Source organism: Myiozetetes cayanensis, unplaced genomic scaffold (assembly GCF_022539395.1).
Source record: "Myiozetetes cayanensis isolate MyiCay16 unplaced genomic scaffold, myiCay2020 scf22, whole genome shotgun sequence".
NCBI lineage: Eukaryota > Metazoa > Chordata > Aves > Passeriformes > Tyrannidae > Myiozetetes > Myiozetetes cayanensis.
This window is the reverse complement of record NW_026087434.1, coordinates 4,384,346-4,405,038: the sequence shown is the minus strand read 5'-3', so window position 1 is coordinate 4,405,038 and position 20,693 is coordinate 4,384,346. Positions and strand designations below refer to the sequence as shown.

Below are 20,693 nucleotides of genomic sequence, written 5' to 3'. Positions count from 1 at the left end.
TAATAGCTGCTTTTAATGTAAGAATTCCAAGGCAGTTCAGTTTTCCTTAGGTTGTAAGATATTCTGGAGGTTTGTTTTTTTTTTGTTTCTTTCTTTCTGAAATTGTTGTGCTGTTTTCGGTACTTAAGAGACAGACTCCAAACGAAGCAGCCATTCCTAACCTATGCAGACAAAGGGAGTGGTTCCCTTAGCAACAGGAACCATGTGGAGGTTCTCAGAGAGCTCTCTTTTCCCCCTACTCGTGTTTTCTTTTAACTCAACATTTTGCACAGCATCTTGCATGGAGACTCCGACAGCTGGGCTGGAGGCAAACGGTTCTTCCGGCTCTGGCTAAGCAGTGCTCGGAGGGCAATTGTTCCACGCTCATCAGACAGAAAAAAATGATAATCATGGGTAAGTGAACTGGCACACAATCAGAGTTCACGCTGAGGAGGGGGAAAGTTTACTGGCTGGCAACCAGAAGTGGCCAGCACTCCCCAGTAGGGCACGTATGTTTGAGACAGGGGTGCTGATGCGATGCTTGCCTTGTTTACTGGGAGGGTTGTAGGTCTGCATTTAGCTGCTGATTTCTTTTCTAGCCCCAAAAATCTCACCTCTGTGTTTTCCTTCCTCATCCACCAAAGGGAGATGATGTGCCGGGAGGATCTGGAAAGGGCTGTAAAGTACTGTAGGAATAGACCAGATTGCTCGTGAAAATTGTGTTTGCTTTTGGAGTTCATTGCAAGATGTGCAGGACCTGAGATAAAGTATTGATCTTTTACTGCAGATTTAACTGAATTAACTTTTCCGTAGATAAATCTCCTTGCTTTTCTTCATAGTACACAAGAAGTGTGTGCATGTAGTGTTTGTGCATATATGTTCACATGTAGAAAAATTTGTCTGTGCTGATGTATAAATAACAGAAATAGAGCAGTTTATTTCCCTCAAAACAGCTACAGCATTGATAAAGTAGTAGCTGTGATTCAGTGAAATCCAGCATACTATAAAATGATAAAATTTAATTTTTGTGTGTATTGAAATAAACACTTGATCTGCTGAACCTAAAGTGTTATGTATTACCAGAGCTCCTGCCAGTCTCAGTTGGGAAAGCCTAATACATAAACTCCCTAAGTTTGTGTCATTTCATCTAAAAAGAGACACCTGAATTATTCCAATTTTAAGACAGTTTATTTGGGGGGGGGATGAATTTGTCTCTCAGTTCTTCTTGCTTTAATGTACGAAGTTCCTCCGGTCACAATTTTTCATCATATTTGAATTAAAATTCAGTATTTCGCCGGCTGATGCAGCCCACTGACCGTTTGGGTGCAGGCTCCCTTTGATTCCACGCTCCCAGACGAGTCTCACACTGTCGCAGTGGATGCACTTCCCACCACAGGCAACTTAGTTGTTCGTCTTTCGGCTGTGATACTGCAGGGAAAAGGAGTTGTTGGTATCTGCATGCACAGAGCAGCTGCACAAGTGTCACACACCAGCCCTCCTCATGTGTACTGTCAGGAATCATGCACTGTCATTACTTTTCCTGTTCCTCACACAACACTAACCTGCAGATCACTGCTGAGCTTATCCTGAATGATCACAGGTGCCAACAGTCACAGTACTCCCTTTTGCGTGGGGATTGACAATTTGTCTCTGAGCTCCACTTTAAATTAAGAAAAATTGCCACGTTTGCGCCTTTATGAATAATATTAGCTTTTGTGCTTGAATAAAGATGAAGGCAATAATGAGTCACTCAAACTGTTTCCCTTTTCTGTCTGTGGTTATAATTCCATCCTTTTATGCCCTACTTCAAACAATGTTACTGCTTGAATCAGTGACACCAGCTAAGGATTAAAATACTGTACATTTAGTAAGCAGTGTTTGAGTTCTTAATTACAATTTGGCATGTATGTTTTGCAATATGTGAAGAAAATCCTGGATTTATGGTGTGGGGGGTTTTGTAACCAAGGATTTTAAGTCATTGCAGATTGATCTTCTTAATTTCTTCCCCCGTCCTCAGTTGGTGTCTAGTTCTGCAGTTTTTCCTTGTTTGACATTTACATTTTTGGGTAGAGTTTATTTTCAATTTTCATTCAGATGAGCAAAAATGTCAGTACTTTTGCCAGGCCTGCTGTTAGAGATTTTGCATGAATAAACCACTGAGAGCACTTTTAGTTACTTCACATTTACTAAGTTTGTCCTATTATCAGCATTAGTTACACCCTGCCTTTCATCCAAGCCTTTGAAGTGCACTGCATGTGTAGATGAAGCATTCCCAGAAATCTGGAGATAACACCAAGGGATCACTTAATCCAGAAACTAAGTAAATAACAAGAATTCTAATAATATAGAGAAGTGCTGCATATCTTAGAAAAGGCAGCAAAGATCGAATGTAGAATAAGCAGAGCAGATTGATGGCAACAGCTATTTCAATTTCTTAATGCTTTACACATAGGACACATATATATACACTGAGCTGAAACAGGAGAAAAAGTGGAAGTTAGTCTTAAAGATTAAAGAAATGAATGATGATTGACCTATAGGAAGAGTTATGAGAAGCTGATTTATGTGGCTGGCAGCCAAGGAGTTGGCAAAGTTTCATGCTTTTAGCAAGAGGGATAATCTCATACAGATCAAATTTCAGGATCTTACCATTTTTATTTAGTATATGGTTTTTCAACACCAAGTAAAGGCAAGGCTTATAATGTGAGCAAGTCTTTGATCAATCTGATTTAGTCACTGAAAGATCAGCAGGTATAACTCCTCCAAGACACCTCTAGATGAAAGACAGATCATATATTAGCTTGTGCATGGTTCATGGCTTTTTATATTGTAGTCCTGAAAAGAGGACTGCTGTGATGGTCTGGTGTGGTGCTGCCCCTTGCAACCTGCTTTCACTTGTCTGATTCCTCCCCAACATCCATCACTATTCCATGAAGGTAGGCAGTGGGCATCCTCTTCTGTAAAAGCTTTACATCATCTTTTGTTGGAAGAGCCAGATAACCTCGGATTTGTGAATGGTTCTTACGCAGATGCTTCCAATCCTGGAACTGCTCTGGCTTTTTCAGAGAGCCTTAAAGGATTTAAGAAGCCAGGACTAGTGACCACAAACAGTGTGTGGCTGTAGCTGCAGGCTTTATACTTGTGTCATGTAAGTCCTGGCTGGGTATTGTCAACTTTGCAGGCTTTATATTGTGGCCAGGGAGATGTATGTGGATCAAATACTGATTAGCCCATGGGACTAATGGCCCAGCTACTTGTTTGTATAGATGGAGGCTCTGAAAGCAGACAAATCACCCCAAATCTTTGCTTGCCCCAATATCCCACTTAGTCACATTGTGTAGCTGAGCCCACTGCAGTTCCTGCTGCAGCACATGGAAGAGCAGTGTGCTCTGCCTGACAGAGGGAACAGCAGCTGTGAAAACACTGCAGTGAGGGGTTTAGCTTGTTCCAGGTTGGTGAGAAGGCAAACTCTCCAAAGACCCCTGAGAGCACTCTGCTTTCCAAGGTGCACCAAATCTAGTGGTTTCACATCTTCATTGCTGGTGTTGCCCTTGCTACCTCATTTATGACAAAACTTACTGTAATCACATTATGTTGGCTTGATGTGTAGGCACTCAGGCACACTGAAAAAAACAACTGGAAAGTGTTAGACCCCAAAGATTTATTTCACTGAAAAAAAAAAAGGATATTCCCCAGTAATTAAGATGTAAAACTAATAGTGTGATATGCTGAAAAATGTAAAGGCAATGAGCAGCACTTGCATCTTCTGAAGTGCAAGAGGATGTGGGACATCTGAAAGTGTTCAGCAAGGAGTTTGGATGAACAAACCTCATCTCAAAGCCTTTTCAAATCCCCAAACATCACACATATGAGAAGACTTGGATTAATGTTTCTTCTCTCTTCCTGAATGTTTATCAATAGAGTTTTAATGGATTGCCCTATGGAGAACCAGTACTACTTCCTTATGCCCTGCTTTTATTAATTCTCCAGCCCTGGGATTTGTGGAGCTGTTATCTCTTCTTCCTGTGACAAGTTGGTTTTGCTTTTTTTTTTTTTTTTACCTGAAAAAAGTCCATCACTGGTTTTGTAGCCTGCTTTTGTGACACCTTCAAGCCTGTGTTAAGGATGATTTGGATTGGGATTTTTCTGTACTAGTAAACCTTGAGAGTTTGGAGTGCATTTTGGAGGAAGGTCCTGGAAATTCAGTATGAGCTTGATGCCTAAACTTGCCTTCCCCAGAGACACATCAGAAGTGCACCCAGAGCAGCTCTGAGGTCAGGGTTGGTGTCCTGCCTTAAGGCAGAGGGTGCACTGGGAAAGATGGAAATCTGCAGAGGGATCCTAAAACGCTCTTTTCTAAATATTTTAAGGCTAATGTCTCCCTTCCCTTTTGCCTCCTGACAATGTTGAAATTAATGGTCTTTGGATTTAAATTTCACATGGAGTCAAGCTGAGATGATGTACCTGAATCCAAGTTCCTTCTAAAACCAGAGTTGCTGCAGCTTTTGTTCCGAGCTAATCCGTGTGTGAATCATATGGCAACGCTCAGCAGGCCTGGGCTCCTGAAGATGTTCCTTTGAGGTCAGCAATTGTCTCAAGCAAATATTTGCCACTTCATAAATCTCTGCTTGTATAGGCTGGCTTCTATAGCCTCTCTTTTTGGGCAGTGCAAGATTATACAATAGCCATCATGCATCACCAGGGGAGTAACAAATTCTTTTGGAAAGGGAGAGTGGATACTCAGACTGAAACACAATGTTTTTTGTAGCCAAACTAAGTCTTAGATCAGTCAAATTGTCACTTGAAACAGAAATTTCAGGTCCAACATTTTAATGACCAAAGTTATATGTTGTAGAAGTTGACATGTGCAGCCAGTGCACTTTTGAAAAGCAAAGGGAAAGTTTGAAATATTTCACTGAATGTATAATTATAGTGCTTGGGGAAGTTTATGTAAGACTGTTTAAAATGATGACTGTATTTCAAAAATTGTTATAATGAAGTGTATCAAATTTGTTCAGAAGTTAATGTTGAGTTAGAATTCCCATTTAGCCATTTGTTCCTCTTAAATACATATATATCACTAGGCATTTTATATATGGAAAATTTGATCTATGGTCATTGCAAAAGGATATGGAAAAGAATTGGCTGGTTTTATTGGATTCTGTCTGGTGTGACAATACTTTTTGGCTCACAAGTGCAAGTAATCATTCAATTTTTATTTAATATAGAGCCAGCAAGTTATGATTTAAAATAATCAACATAGAATTTTACTTTGAGCTGGAATTTCAACCAGATGATGGCTGTTAGGGGCTTTTGGGAACTAAATGGGTTAATACAGTATAAAATACCCCACATCCAATTAGTTCATGTTGATTGTTTTAGAAATGACCTCCATTGTGTAATTCCTTCTGTATAACCTGACTGCTTTCCACTGCTGTAACTGTGAGCAAAGAAACCCTGAGACATCACTGGGCATCTGAATGTCTCTATGTCATTTATTGACAGTGTTTTTCAGATTTCTGACACAGTGTTATATGACTTAGACCGATGCTGCCTGAACATGACCATTGTGGTCAATTTGGGATTAAAAACAAATGCCATAACGGCCATATGTTCTTATATAAAGGTATGTTTTGTATCATTATCTGCATGTACTTTGAGCATTTGGGACAGCAAGTGGCTGCCTGAGTGTCCACAGGGGCAAGGAGTGAGCCTCAGCTGTGACATGTTTCAGCATTACCAAATGCAGTTGAACTCCTACATTTATAAGAGCTAAAGAATGGTTCCCTGCAGCAGTACATTAAAAAAAAATAACTGGACTTCATTTGGATAACAATAAGAAGCTGAGAATTGCAACACTTGACGTCTTACAGCTAAGCCTGTATTTTTACATCGTGACATGCCACAGACATGATGCTTTAGGCATTTTTAAACTCTGTAGGATGATGGGAAGATGAAGCTTTGGAGAGCACACCAGATTCTTAGAAATGTAAGAGAAAAACAGGACAGAGGGAAAGATTGGTGTGAGGAGTTGAAATTTCTTTCATTTTGTCACGGCTTATCTGCAGTTTGGGGATAACCACTGCTCCAGACAGCTCCCATCCCAACTCATTATTGTCCCTATCGACCAACAGTAGCTCCTTGCTATTTTCTATTTAAGGGAATGAAACAGAATGGCAAAAGCATTTCTCCAGTTAATATCTGCTGTCATGTTCATAGGGCTCTTTATTTAAACCCACAGTATGGCTTAGTTAAGCTGTGAAAGGGGTGTTATTTCCACTGAGCACTGTCAGCACTCACAGCCTGATTATAGTGCCAGTTAGGATTAGATTCAGATTCATCACTCAAGAGACAAAGAATTGGGATAGAGAGAGGAGAGGTGATACGGGAGGATGCCAATGGGAAAAGTGAAATGTTTTAGCCTGTTACCCTCTATTCTACCTGGCTCTTGCAGGCAGAGGTGGCCAAGTGAGAGATAAATGTCTGTGTTTTTATACAAACCTCATAAGTTGTAGTTAAGTGTTATTTATAGGTATTATTTAGCTCCCTGTCTCTGCTATTTTGTTATGAACCTCTGCCCACTTTCTGGCGTGCTTTTCATTAGGTTGATTAATGGTGGATTTTTAAATGAATTAAAAACTAACTGTCCCACAGGAATGTGTGGATAGCAGAGAGGTGATAGCAATGCACTGCTTTAGTGCAAGACAGAAGCTGCGTGTTGAGAGTAACTGTGGTCATTGTTGCAGGGGCTTTTACTTCCTTTGAAAAGTTTTGCTCAGCTTAACATTGCTACTGAAAAAGGTGACGCCTTAGACTTCGTGTTTCAGTTGCTGACATAAAGTTTGTTTAGTTGTAAACCGAGCAAAACTCTCTGTAAACTGTATTTCTGAGACCTTACTCTTGCAAACACCTACTCATGGGTCTTACCTCATCAAAACCGGCTATTTATACATATAAGTGTGTTGATTAGGCTTTCTTGCTTTATACCAGTGAGGTAGAAAGGCTCCTGCTTTCAGGACACTGATGGATTTATTCATGTTACCAATAAAATACGTAAGGTACCACAGTCCTTTCAAAGTGCCCAGCCAGCTTTATTGGGGCTTTTATCCTGCTCACAAAGTTGGCCTTACAGGACCAGGTTTCAGCACTGATAGACTTCCCAACAAATGGCTGGATTGTTTAATTCACGTTAGTTAGGCCCTTACATTTCTTCAAGAGGGTTCTTAGGTTTATCTTGGAATTTCAAATTAATATTATAAAGGGGTTTTGTTGGGACAGAAAGGGAACATAATCCAAAAGCCTCTGAAATTAATGGAAGTATTTAGCTGATTTCAATGAGCTTTGAATTTAACTGTCAAAGGATGGCTAAGAGAAATAATTAGCTTATTTAAATAGAAACCACATTTATGAAACTGATAATAATTTTTTCTGTCTTGCTAAAAACCACCTGGTCTTTACGATCAGAATCCTGTAATTTTCAGTACCCAGTAATGTAGCTGAAATAGTAGCTCCTGCTGCATTTTACTCTTCTTTTCTTGTTCTTAAAGATTGAAATGATATATAAAACCCAAGGCACCCAAGTGGTCAGACATGGGAATGGGACCAAGCAGGGTCAGCTGCTAATCATGTCTCTAACACTTTGTAACTAAACCCAGAGATAACTATCATCTCTTCACTCTTCTGTTTCCTCTGTGTCTTATTTATTTATATCGAAAGCTTGAAAGGGAAAGTATTCTCTCTTGCTAAGTGTTTGTAGAGCAATAGCCCCAGTTTCAGCAGGGGCCTCTTGATACTGTAGTAATAAAAATAAACAATTAAAGCCCAGAATAATTGCTTTAATTAGATGGTTTAGAGCTGACCAACTTCTGATTATGGTAGAAATGTGCCGTTCTGGCTGCTGTACAGGGGACAGAATAACTGGTTTGTGTCCTTAAGCTTGCCAACAATAGCCTTTTGAACTGGAGTTATTAACCTTTATTCCCCCTGAACTGAAATGCAATACCAGTGTGGTAACAAGCAGAACAAAAATGCAAGCCATGTGTCCATGCATTACTAAATGGTTTTATTTGGAAAAAAAAAAAAAGCACAATTACTTTCTAATGTCTATTCCTTCCCCCATCCAGAATCCATTACATTAGGGATCTCCACAGACCATAATTCAGTCCTGGCTCTCAGCACATTCTCTATCATTTTCTTCATACTTCCGTATTGCAAGGTTAAGAGTAATTTTCTTAAGATCCAGAATTTTTCTCATTTCTGGAAGTTCTGATTTATGTTTGTAGTTCTCTGTTTTGTAGAGTTGAAAAAAAAAATAAGTTGTTAGCAGTTGGTCATTTGTAAAGTTCTAATTTGCAATGGGTGAAAGTTTTTAGGGTCAGGCTCGATGGAGCTCTGAGCAACCTGGGATAGTGGAATGTGTCCCTGCACATGGCAAGGGGTTGGAACAAGAGGAGTTTTAAGATCCCTTCCAACCCAAACCATTCCAAGGCTCCGTGATTTTTACTAAATTTGTGTTGTCAGTTTTCAGTAGTTCAGTGCTACAACACCAAATGTGCACTGTGTTTGGTAAGGGGGGGAAGGCTGGAGAGAGTTTTGTCCAAAGATTTACTGGAATGATCTGCTGTGCCTGTTTTTCTGCTGAGACCAAGGAAATTCCTGCAGACAATAAAAAAATAGACTCAGGGTTAGAAGCGTAGAGTAAATCAGATAAATTATTTCCTTCCCCCAGTGAAACGTGAATAGTTTGTACAAGATTCTACAGGTGAAATTCGTCATTAATGGTTTCCTGTTCTTTGGTTAAATCTGAAACAGGAATGCAGAGCTTCCGAAAGTTCTTACTCAGAGTGTCTTACTGTGACCACTGAGAAGGGCTCCCACCATCCTTCCTTGTGTGTGAGACAGCTCAAAAGGCATTTCATAAAATAAGACCCTGTTCCTCTGAACAAAGAGCATTTTAAAACACTGCCTTTCAGAAATCTGTCTTCCCTGGGAGTCACTTCATTTTTTGATTTAAAGGTTGGACTCAGAGATTTGTACAGGAAGAACTGGATTATTAACATGCAAAAACCAGGCACCAGCAGACACATAATATACCTGTCTCAAGGTATTTTTGAAATGTCACCTAAAGCAGTTAATAGCTAATAGAAAAACTCTGCAGAGGAAGCTGAGGTGTCAGATTCTGTGTGCTAGCACATGCAGCAACTCTGTGTGGTCACTTGGAACACTCAGAACCAGACAGTTTATTCCACTTTCTAAAGATTTGAGGTATAGTGAGCAGATTAACACAGGGAATAACTTCTGTCAATTTATATCCCAGTGTAATTGGAGGTGATTTCCTGGATAGACAAATGCAGCAGAAAATGAAACAGAAATGAAGGAGCAGGCAGAAGCCAAGCAAACCCCAGTTAGCAATCCAGACTGCAAAGCTGGAAGGAAAAATCCCAGTTTCCATCTGGCTGAACATAAAGGAAACACGACCCATAAATGGGGATATTGAGATCTCCTGCAGGTTCAAACGAGGACAGCTGTGCATCCTCAGAGAAGCCATGACCAAACTTGTATGGGAAGAAATGTAAAAATAGCCTGTCAGCAGCTTTGTGGTTTTGTTTTCGTGTTCTGCAAGACAATCACTGGTGGCAGACAGACCACCCCAGTTTGCATCTGACTAATCTGCACTGGAGGCTTAAAAATGACATACAGTTTTCCCCAGCTTCTCCTAGATCTCCCAGTTGATAGTTTGTGTGGAGGGCCTTTATTTGGCATATTTGGTCAGATATTAGGTCAGTTAGGAAGAAGTGGTAAAAATAAATTATTTGCTAACCACTATGAAAATTAAATGCATCCCCATCTATGAGAAAGGATTTTCTTATGTAATTCTGTCTCAGTGTGCTGAAACATTTGTCCCTTACAAAGTGCTGTGGATGTAGGAGTGGGACCTAAATGATCCACAGCCACCTTTTCTGCCTTGAGTAAATGCATCATTGCAACTAGAAATGAAAAGATTAGAAATGGTTCACATTAAGCCAGACACCTGAGCACATCTTTGTTTTGACTGTTACAATCGGATTTTTTCATAGATTGTTACCTAAAAGAATTCCAAAGGGATGTGAAAGGGAAAAACAGTTCATGGGTGGGTCCAGCATCATCAGGGGGCACCAATCCATGGCTCTGTTGCCACACTTACTGCTAATCATAGCTACATAACGTGCCAGCCTGAGCCTTCCTGCAGCCACCCCCAGCTCCATCTCCTTGGAAATCTCTTTGCAGCACTTCTTGTGGAAGAGGGGAAGCCAACTTGGAGTTAATTCTGCTTGCCATGAATGGAGTGGTGCCCCTTCGTTAGGTCACAAAACAAACTCATAAAACAATAAAAATAAATCTGATTTTCATTCCTAGCTCGTCCCAGAAAAGTTCTTTGTATAAATGAGTGTTGTGGTTCTTTTTCCAAGAATGATGTGGCTTCATGGGACAGGGAATGGTGTCTTCTGAGTTTACGTGGAAATTGCCAAGAAAAAGACAAAAGAAGAATTGTGTTTTCTTCATTTAGAAGTCGCTCCAGGAGGCTGATTTCTCAAGCACATAAACCTCTGCCACATGATTTTATTTTGTGCTTTTCACAACTGATTAGGGAAGATAATTCTGGAGAATTTTAAAGAAGAAAATGAGAAAAATACAAAGTCATAAACAGGAATGAGAATGGAATCTTGACTGTCATCTCTAAATACACTGTCTTGATAGAGGAGTGTGACTACTGGCCTTTTCTTTTTTAAAGTGAAAACTAACTCAGCATAGATATTTTCCTAGATTTTTCCCTTGAAAAGTTGAGCTCTGAACCTATTACCACAAAAAAAAGCCATTTAAAAATCAGATCCCTGATGTTGTATTTAAAGCCCTTCCCTTTCCAAGAATCAACTGACCAAGCTATTTCAGCTTGTTCATAAATACAAGCAGATTATTTAATTGTGCTGAAGTGCCTGTGTGAATTTCTACTCAAAAAAGAAGGGCTCATGCTTTAAAGTATCTTTCTTAAATGTTTCTAAAATCTTCAACCATATTGATGGAAAAGAATTTTAGAAAAGAGACTCATGCAGTAGGAGATTCCAGTGTTGTGTTACTCACTGTTGTAGTGATGCTCAGCTACTTGATCTACGAAATCAGGACCTGGGCCAAATTTTGTCAGTGTTTTATGGCCTAGAATTTCACAGTTTGCAAATGGAAATCTGTTGCTCTGAAAATTTTAGCTTGTCTTCAGTCTGTCAAAGCTCAGAGAGAACCCAGAAACTAAAAACCCAAAAACTGGCTGAGAACTCAAACCCCAAAATTTTCACCAAGCTGGAAAATGAGTTGAGGTTTTCTTGTCATTGGTGTATAATGATAATGACATTTACAGCAGAAAATATTCCTTTTCTAGTTAGAACTGTAAAGCTTTTAAAATAAGCTTCTTCAACTTAAATATCTGTGAACTTCTGCCAATTTTTATCAGCGAAATCATTGGTTCCCTGGAAATAAATCCTAGAAGCCTCTTGATAAAGTGCTCTAGACTTCAGAAATGTCCAAATTCCTAATTGTGGCCAATAAAGGACTCTTCAGCTGGCAGAATAACTTCTCTTTATATATATATATGTATACATATATATGCTTTCCCTACACACCAATTTGTTGACATCAGTGGATTCTGTATGTGAACCAGGACTAATGTACAGTGGAGCAATGTCCTGAGCAGCAAGAACAATTTTTCAGTAACTGAGCTTGCATATGGAGCAGTGAAGAATTTGCATGGTTACAGATGTTGCAGAAGATTAAATATAAAGGCCCTGTTACCTGCAGGAATGAAATCCATCTTGCCAGCCCGTTGGAAGACTCGTGAGAAGGAATTTCCTGTTGTGGCCAATTCCATCTCTCCTTCCTCCGCCCCCCAATTACGTCTTTGCCGTTCCTGCTCCTCCAGCTCCATCCGAATATATTTTCACTACGGCACATTTAGTTATCAATCAACGGGAATCTCAGCTGCTGTTGTGCTTGGTGGACAAACTGTTCTTTCTTTACACTAACAAGGAATGCCTGAAATAGTCAGACACACAGCACTGATTGATGCAGCTACAGTTTATACACCTAGATTCAGACAGTCTGCAACTGCCAGAATTAATGGCTTATTATTAGAAAAATACTTCTGCTAGACTTATAATTTAAAGCCATTTAAATGTCTCGGGCATAATCACTGAAGTTCAAGTTTTAGCTCGTAAAGTGCTTGATGGTGTGAATTAGACACGTCTGCCTGTCTCAGGTGTATTTGCTCTTGATGTTTTTGCTGTTTAAATGGGGGGTTTTGTATTTCTAGGATGTGATATCTGGGGTGATCAAGATTGATGCACAGCTTTCTATAGGTTACAGAATGTCCCCACCTTATATCACCGAGGAAAGGAGAAAACTGTCCCTCTTTCACTGAGTCACGCCCAGTCCAAGCAAGGTCTGGATCCCCTGGGAATACAGCTCCCACTTTTCAGTCCTCAAAGGATAGCAGTGCTCTGGTATTAACTGCAGAGAGGGAGGAGTAATTAAAAAGTGAAATGCAGACTTCCTCACTCCACAAGCTACAAAGAAAGGGCAGAGAAGGGCAGAGAAGGACACAGCAGGCAGCACTGGAGATGGGAGCTGTGTCTTGTTTATCACTCCAGGGAAAAGCATCTTTAGGGGCGCTGGTGATGAGCACAGTTCTACAGGCCTGAGCATAAAACACCCAAACTTCAAATCAGCATATCAACAGTCTGATTTTGGGGAAATTGGAAGAAAGATGAGGACACCCCAAAAGTTTAGGGTAGTTAAAGTTGTTGCAGGAACAGTAAATGACCAGATGTTCTCTCTTACAGCCTTGAGCTGTCTGGTTATCTCAGCTCGGTGAGTGCCCACTGCTCAGGGAGAGCACTGACAGCCCACCCCCAAAGGGATCCTGCATTTGCTGTGGTCTTGGCAAAAGCAACAACTGCTGCTTCTCTTGGATTTATTCTCTGACATAATCCAGAATTAAGGGCTCCAAAGAGAACACGTTGGCAATGAACAGTGAAGTGTGACAGGAGTAAGATGCCACACAAACAGGGGCTAAGGGACAAGTAGCTCAGTTTTGCCACACACGTGCTTGTTGCCTTTGCCTGGGTCTCTGAACCTAATGGTTGGCCTTTCTGGTTTATATAGGAGAGTTTAGGTTTGTGACTGGCTTTCATCATGAAAATGCAGCATGATTTAAAAGCTCCAGCAGCATAAAACACAGAATATTGAGCTGTGGAAAACCTGCCCAAAGGCTGCATTAGCCTGAATGCTCAGGAACAGAGCACGGGCTGCCCGGTTGGGTGAAAACAAGACAACATGAGGGACTAAAAAAGGATTGTGGCTCTAACTGAGATTCAAAGCACAAGGCTGTGTGTTGTCTAAGCAACAGTCTGCACCCAGAAAAAAGCTGTCAAGCAGAGCTGGGTTTGCTCATCTCACCGTGTGTGGTTTGTAACGTTCAGTACAGAGCACCAGGGTGCCCACGCAGGGACAGTCTCTTACAAGGTGTTGAACTGTAAATGGCTGTAGCTTTGCCACCTGTGTTAATGCAGCACTTTGAGTTGGTGTTGCTGGGGAAAATTGTAGGAGAAAATTACCAGTGCACTTAAGGAAGCTTTTTCACTGATGGAGTTCTGCTAGCTAACTAAAAGAACTTGTCTGGGAATATCTAACATTTCAAAATATTTATGAAGGCTGATGGAACTATTTAGTTATTTATCAACTGCTGGATATCTTATTATCTCTATTCTCTTGCAGCCTGGTCGATCAGAACATCTGCTTGAATCATGTAAAGGCTTTTGTGAATTGGTAAACTGAAAAAAGGGTTGTATACTGAGATGCAGATTTTTTTTCTTAAAAATTTAATGCTTTAAAACCACGAGTTCTGTTATTTTAGCAGTCCTCTTTTGAAAGAGAATGCTTTTAATGATCCACTATCCCGCTCTCTCTGTCATCAGTAATGAGAATTAAAAGGTCTCAACACTAAAGCATTTTCCTCTTGAGCTAAATCTGTGCTATTCATCAGCTTTCAAAGAGAGAGAAAGGACTTGGAGTTGATCTAGGAGGGAATCAGAGGCACCTGTGGAGCTTTGAGAACATGTGGGGCTGCATCCAGGGCTGTGTACCAGGATGCACAAGGACACTCTTCCAGCTTGGCTGGAAAAACAGACTATTTGGAAAAACAGATTATTTTGCTGCTCTTGCAGAGAACATCTTTTGCTTCCTTTCTCCATTGGACTCCTGGTAGCTGAGCTTGGTTGCTGCTCTGTAGGGCACAACCCTGGTGGCTGTGCCAGACCATTGTCCCTGGGTTTGTCAGAGCTCTCAGTCACCCTGCCACTGAACGTGGGGTGTTCAGTTTGTCCCCGCTCTCTTCCTACCAGAACTGCTGCTGAAAACGTTCCTTTAACTCAAGCAGTGGCAGGAAAAGCACAGTTAGTATTGATTTCTCAGCTTATCCCAGGCAAAATCTTGTTTTGTGTTTTCTAGATAATTTGAGTTATCCTTTATAACCGTGACTTTCAGACACCCCTCAGAAAGGAAAGAATTCTGGAGCCTTTTTTAAAAAGTGAATTCAGATATAAGTCGTTTATATTTAGCCTGTCTTGCTGTATTTAAATGAAGCATAACTTTCTTCTCTATTTATTTGCATTTCATTTGTTTCAGAAATAAATTCCTACTATAGTCAGTGACAATATGCAAGTGTACTTTTTTTTTAAATCTGGCTCTGAGTAGTTAATATACTTTTATACAAATTAGGGCTAAATTAATGATATGTTTGCACTAGGAACACTAGGACTGTTTGCACTCTCACAGCACTAGGAAGTTCATGGAAGGACATATTTCTTATTTTTATTTAACATCCCAAATTTGTTGACTCAGAGTCTTAAGGTTAATAGGCATATTTATAAATATAACCACATCAATCTATATTGTGGCTCTCAGTAAGTGCTAGAGAGGAGTTGTTTGCACAGGAAGTTAAGACAAATTAACTAAAGATATGATTTGAAAGTATATTAGTTAAAGTGCATTAAAGCTTGGTGTGAATGTTCTCATTCAGAAATAAAGTGACTGTAGTTCACTTTACCTTAATGCACTTTAAATTCACACCTTTCAGCTAATTTAGCTTAACTTCCTGTGTGGACAAGCCTTAAGATTGTTCCCATTAAATGGCTGTGCTGAGCTTTATTTTCTACTTCTTAAATCCAAACACGTAAAATAGTCTTATGTTCTATAGAGACTGTTTTAAAAAGAGAATTTGTTACGAGTTTTCCAGGCATGACATTTGCTTGAATGGGGTATTAACTGGTAAATTTTAGGATAAAATATATTTTTGAACTTTTATTTTCAATTTCAGGTATGAGATTACTGAGAGATAGAATGTATTTATCAAAAAAAAAAAATCATAAGTCACTATGGGAAGCACATAAAACTATGACAAATCATACTCAATGAGTCTGTTTTCACTTGGGATTCCACTGGAGCAGAATAAAGAGAGCTTGAACTATTTTTTTTGAGGATTTCTGAACTTTAATGCTCTGGAGAGAAGGTGCTGCACAAACACAGATCGATGCACCAGCACACACACAGTGACTGATGCTCTGAGGATGTGACACTTGGAGTGGGGACATCTACACACAGAGCTCTGCCCAGGAAGCCTTGTCACTAACGTGGCACAGCACAGACATTTTCTGTTTAAAAAACCATTTCCTCTCACTGTTCAGCTGTAATTTTGGTACAGGTATTCCATCTTAAAGATGGATGTTTAATCACTATTTATTGCACTGTAACCCTAACTCTTTGTGTATTTTGGGGTACTTAAGTATATGAACCACTCACCCTATTTCTCAGCACAGATTTTTCATTAGTTTGGAGATAGGTTTGCATCCTTTTGTTCTCATGTTTGCTTTCAGATAATTGTTCTTCTCACTTCCACTAAAAGCTGTGTATTTCAAGAAACTGAGCTCTGCTCACAAAAACTTTCTGTCTGCAAATTGTTTAATGTTATTTGACGTCAGGCTCTTCTTAATGTTGTATACTTATATCAGGGATACAGGCAAGGCTGACACAACTCTCATTAACTGAAGTTTAATCTCTTTTGATGTGAATTGATCCAGTTCACTCATAGTGACATTATTTCCCCTTCCCAGCAGTGGTGCTGCTGCACTCCCTGTAGGTTGTTGTCTCAAGAACAAGGATGTGAATTAGTGGTTGGTTGGATCTGCAGGGAGTGTTGGTCCCCATCCAGGAGCCCACCTGAGCTTCCACTTAAATATTTAAGTACTTAAGTGGTCTCCTTGTTTTCAGTGGAACTACTGAGACTTCTGGAGGCGTTAAAGAAAATCATGTGCTTATAATGCTTTCCAGGGTTAGGAGCAGAACGCTGAACACGTTTTAGGGTTTAGCACTATGCATTTTACTCTGCTGATGACATGAACTTTAACCAGGCAGTGTGTGTTACAGTTGCCAGCTGTTATCCAGGGTGCTCCAAGGCTTGATCCGAGCTGGCACGTGGCTCAAAGGAGACTGTGTGGCAGCTGATAGCTGAGTACGTATGTAATAAAAATTGCAATTCTGCTCTTCAGAGAATGCTGAAAAGGCTCCAGTTTTCGTTCATACTCTTTTCACCATTTGTCTTACTGCTCAGATTTTTAGGAAGTGGTAAAACCATCTTTAGATCAATCTTTATTAACTTTTTCTCACTTTGAACATAACTTCCGTTCCCTCTTTGCGTTGTTGACAAAAGTCACAAATCATTTCAGAAAATGAAACTCCCAAGTACCAGTAATTCCTGATGGCCTTTTCCATAAAAATCAAACCCTATGTGAAACAGGAGAACAACATACAAAATTGTGGGTTTTAAAATGGGTAAACAATAAGCAATAGCAGATATGGTGGTGAGGTACATTGCCAAAGACCAGCTTTTTCACACATTTAATAAGTAAGAGAAAATCTATTCATTGGTGCTTGAAAATGTATTTGTATTTCATATGTACTAGAAGGTTTACAGTGTACAAAGGAAACAAAAAGCCTTTGGCATCATTAATGGTTCACATAATTGCAAGACTGTTTTGCCACTGGGAACGAAGATAATAATAATTCTGTGAGTTTGACAGTAATATGGTGCCATCTCTTGAATCACAAACACAGAATATCATGGAGCTAACATGCCTTAATAAATAGAGGCAAGAAGCATTGTACAGATATTATTTGAGCTGCAGGATCACCCACAGACCCTATTTTATTAGGTCTTACCCACAGGAAGGAGAGCTTGCTGTGCAGACAGATGATGGATGAGGGTGGAAGGGGTCAGAGAAACAGGAAGCGACTTGGTCACAGTCATATAACAAGAATAGAAACGAAGTCTCCTCACTCCCAAACCCAGTGTGGTATCCAGGGTGGTATCCACTATTCCACACTGCTGCTCCCTCTGTGTGCTCACTTACTTCTTAAGCTCAACCACTGCTTGAAATCTGAGCCCACCTCCCCTGGATGTGACAATAAGCACCACCACAGTTTTCCGTAGGTAAGTTGAATGGGCAGGTTTAGCATATTTTTTAGCAAGTGTAATATCAAGTTTCTAATTTAGTCTGCAGGGACCATCATTCCTGTTGTATTTTAACACCAAAATAGCATATTAGGCAAAATGAATTTGGCAGAAATAGTGAGTTTATCATCTCTGTGTTTCCTCTGTACATATGAGAGGTTCAAAGCTGCATTTCTAGTTGCTTCACAGACACAAGTGTAGTGTGTGGGAAGGCCTGTAAACTAGTGGTGTCTGCAGCCAGATTTTTAGATTTAGGGATGATGTTCAAAGGAAACCTTGTTTTTCAGGCTGTTTTAGCTTTAAGAGGAATAATTAACTTGTACCAGCTTTTAAGCTTAAGTCATAACCACTGTGGACTCTTTTCCCTGGTACACCCTGTTCATCTTACAATCAGCTATTTTGTTAAAAAAAAAAAAAAGAAAGAAAGTCAATCTTGTTGTTCTGAATCAAACATGCAATTTTATGGCAAGCTGAATCTCTTCTGTAGTGAGAGGTGGAGCGGTGAGATTGCTTCCTTTATGATGCAGTGTGAGCTTAGCAAAGGATTCAGGGAGAGAGATAAAGTATCCCACAGCTACAAGAAACCTTGTTCACGTTCTATAGGTGTGCATTATCTCACAATTCCACTAGGGGAAGGTTTAGCTGTTATATTTAATTCATGTTTTAACATCATAGTCATTACAGTGACTCAGGAATTTCTTGGGGAACAATTCTTCTCACTGGCATTTACTGCAAAGAAATGCTGGACACCACGCCTCCAGATTTTCCTCTCTGGATCAAAACTTTACCTTCCAAGATTTTAACCTATTCATTTATCCAGGCTCTCTGATAGCACGGGAGGCCACCTGGAGCATCAGTGACTGTGTCCACAGGCAGTTGTAGTCAGATGATTCTTACAAGAAGCCTTGGAGTACATGCCCTGCTCAGCTGTCAGCCTGCCCCACACGTGCTTTCAATTCTGGGTGCTCCCAGAAGTCTTTCAGGAAGCATCTGAGCTGCTCCACAAGCTCTGTATCTTTTCCCCTGTTTTGTTCCTTGTGTGAACAACGATGATCCCCCCTAGAGCAGGTCTGATGGGATGTTTCCAAGGTCCTGAGCTGGGACTGCACAGGTATAAGAATTTCAATCTGGACTTCCTACAGGAACTCCAAAAGCTGTGAGTGAAGTTTGGCTGAAACAGTTGCAAACAGAAAAAACACAGAGCTGTTACTGCATGGACAGATTAGAGACGAGGGAGAGAAAGAACAACATCTCAAGTCAAGGGGTTCAGATTTGCACAGGGCAGCCCTGGGAACAGACTCAGGATGCAGCAACACCAAACACAGCCCTGATCTGCACACACAGGGGCTTTGGATGCTTAGGAGAGAGTTACAACTTGTGCTTCACTTGCAGTGTTGTTTATTCCTCTGAAATACAGAAGAAAATGTGTTCCTAAATTTCCATAGAAGAAGAAAGACTACCCTTGAAATTATGGTAGATTATTTTAATCGCTGATGGAAATAAATTGCATTGTACAGTCACTCCTATTCACGCTTTATTTGTGCCACATGTCCTATCAACATACTAAATTCTCTGCTTACTAAAAGAATATGGCCAGTATTTTCAGATGGCTGGCCTTTACTTGTTTCAAACTTCATTGTTTGCTCTTCTGAAAATTTATTTGCTTTAGAAACTACACTTGCATGCAAGTTGTTGTCAGATAATAATTACAGCTTCAGCTGTCAGCCAAAATACACCAAAGCCATGGCTCTCATGTTTGCATTCTGTATTCCTTCACCGTCCACCAAGGCAAATTAATTACCCTGTGTTTCTTTTGCAAGTCAGCAGGAGGTAAATTGGTATGGTAGAAACAAAAGGGAAGAGTTTAAAAGAAAATTGTCAATCAATTTGTTAAATTTTAATTTCTCTTTGCTGCATTGTTTTGCAATATCAAAGCCTGAAAATGAAATGCCTGTCATTGCTCTGGGCATTGTCCTGGTGCTGCTGGCACAGGAACTGTTAGTGGTGAGAGAAAAGGTCAGATAACTTTTAGAATGGCAGCTAAAGGGCATCATGAGAACTGAAAATATCTGTTTAATTTCTAATGGGCTTCATCATTCATTATATTTTAGAGATACTGAATAACAAAGACTTGATTTACCTTCTTTTTGAGGCTTCTGGTATCTTGGTCTTTGCACATGGAGGGGGCGGGGAATTCCATCCTAATTTTTTCATGAAAATAAAGTTGTCTCTTTTGCCAGTCTAGGTCACCTTTCATTATATTCAATGGTCTTTAGGCTTGGGTTTATACATATTAAGAAGTACAATGTTGTAGAGTGTGTGTATTGCTCCTACTCTTTAGATCTTGGTTTAGGTTAAAGAACTGAAGGATGAGGCAGAAGCCCAAGATCTACATACAAAGGAGAGAGAGACCTGGGTTGAAAGGAGCTGCACATATTAGAAAAGCCTTTTTTTAAAATTTATTTTGTTTATATTATTTTATATTTATATCTAGGGGCAAGTCTGGGAAGTTCACAAAACTCATGTATGTTGATTCTCTCATAGGTAATAACTCTGATTCCTTCACTGAAGGGCTTAAAGATCTGACTCTGATCTGAACCTTCAACACAAGTGCAAATTGAAAGATGTAAATCTGATCTCCCAAGTCTAGACATAACTGTCAACTACTTTTAGCCCTTGTTCTGTATTGATTTTTATGTTCTTAGTTTTATTTAATGAACAGGTTATTTTTCCCTTCCTTTGTAATTCTGACCTTATTCAGTAGAATCACAATCTGCAACTGCCCTTTAACATTCAAAAAAACCCTCTTCCAAAACAGGTTCAGAAAGCAGTTTCCTGTGCATTTTTATGAGGATGTTATGAAAATTAGGGTTGCATTTTTGACCCCATTTAATCTCCAAGCATCTGGCTTGCACTGTTCTGTTTGGTGATGTTTCTTTCCCCCAATATGACTTTGATAAATACTTTTGGTAGGCTGCTTACCCTCTGCAATTCAAAGCATTAGAGTTATTTACTACACTCCTGCAAAGCTTTCCTATTGTTTCCACTGTCCTTTGTATCAAATGAGTTGGAGAACTGCACCAGCTTTGCAGGAGATTGATTATGTGGCTGTTGATGGCTGCTT

At 39.9% G+C, this 20,693-nt stretch overlaps 1 protein-coding gene across 1 annotated transcript in view; it reads left to right on the top strand.

The window, feature by feature from the left end:
* The first annotated feature begins 244 nt into the window (after positions 1-244).
* ANKFN1 (ankyrin repeat and fibronectin type III domain containing 1) overlaps positions 245-20,693 on the top strand; it is a 108,258-nt gene continuing 87,809 nt past the window's right edge. The window contains exon 1 of the mRNA XM_050319263.1: positions 245-393. The gene's annotated coding sequence lies outside the window, so the exon portion shown is untranslated. The remainder of the gene's footprint in view (positions 394-20,693) is intronic.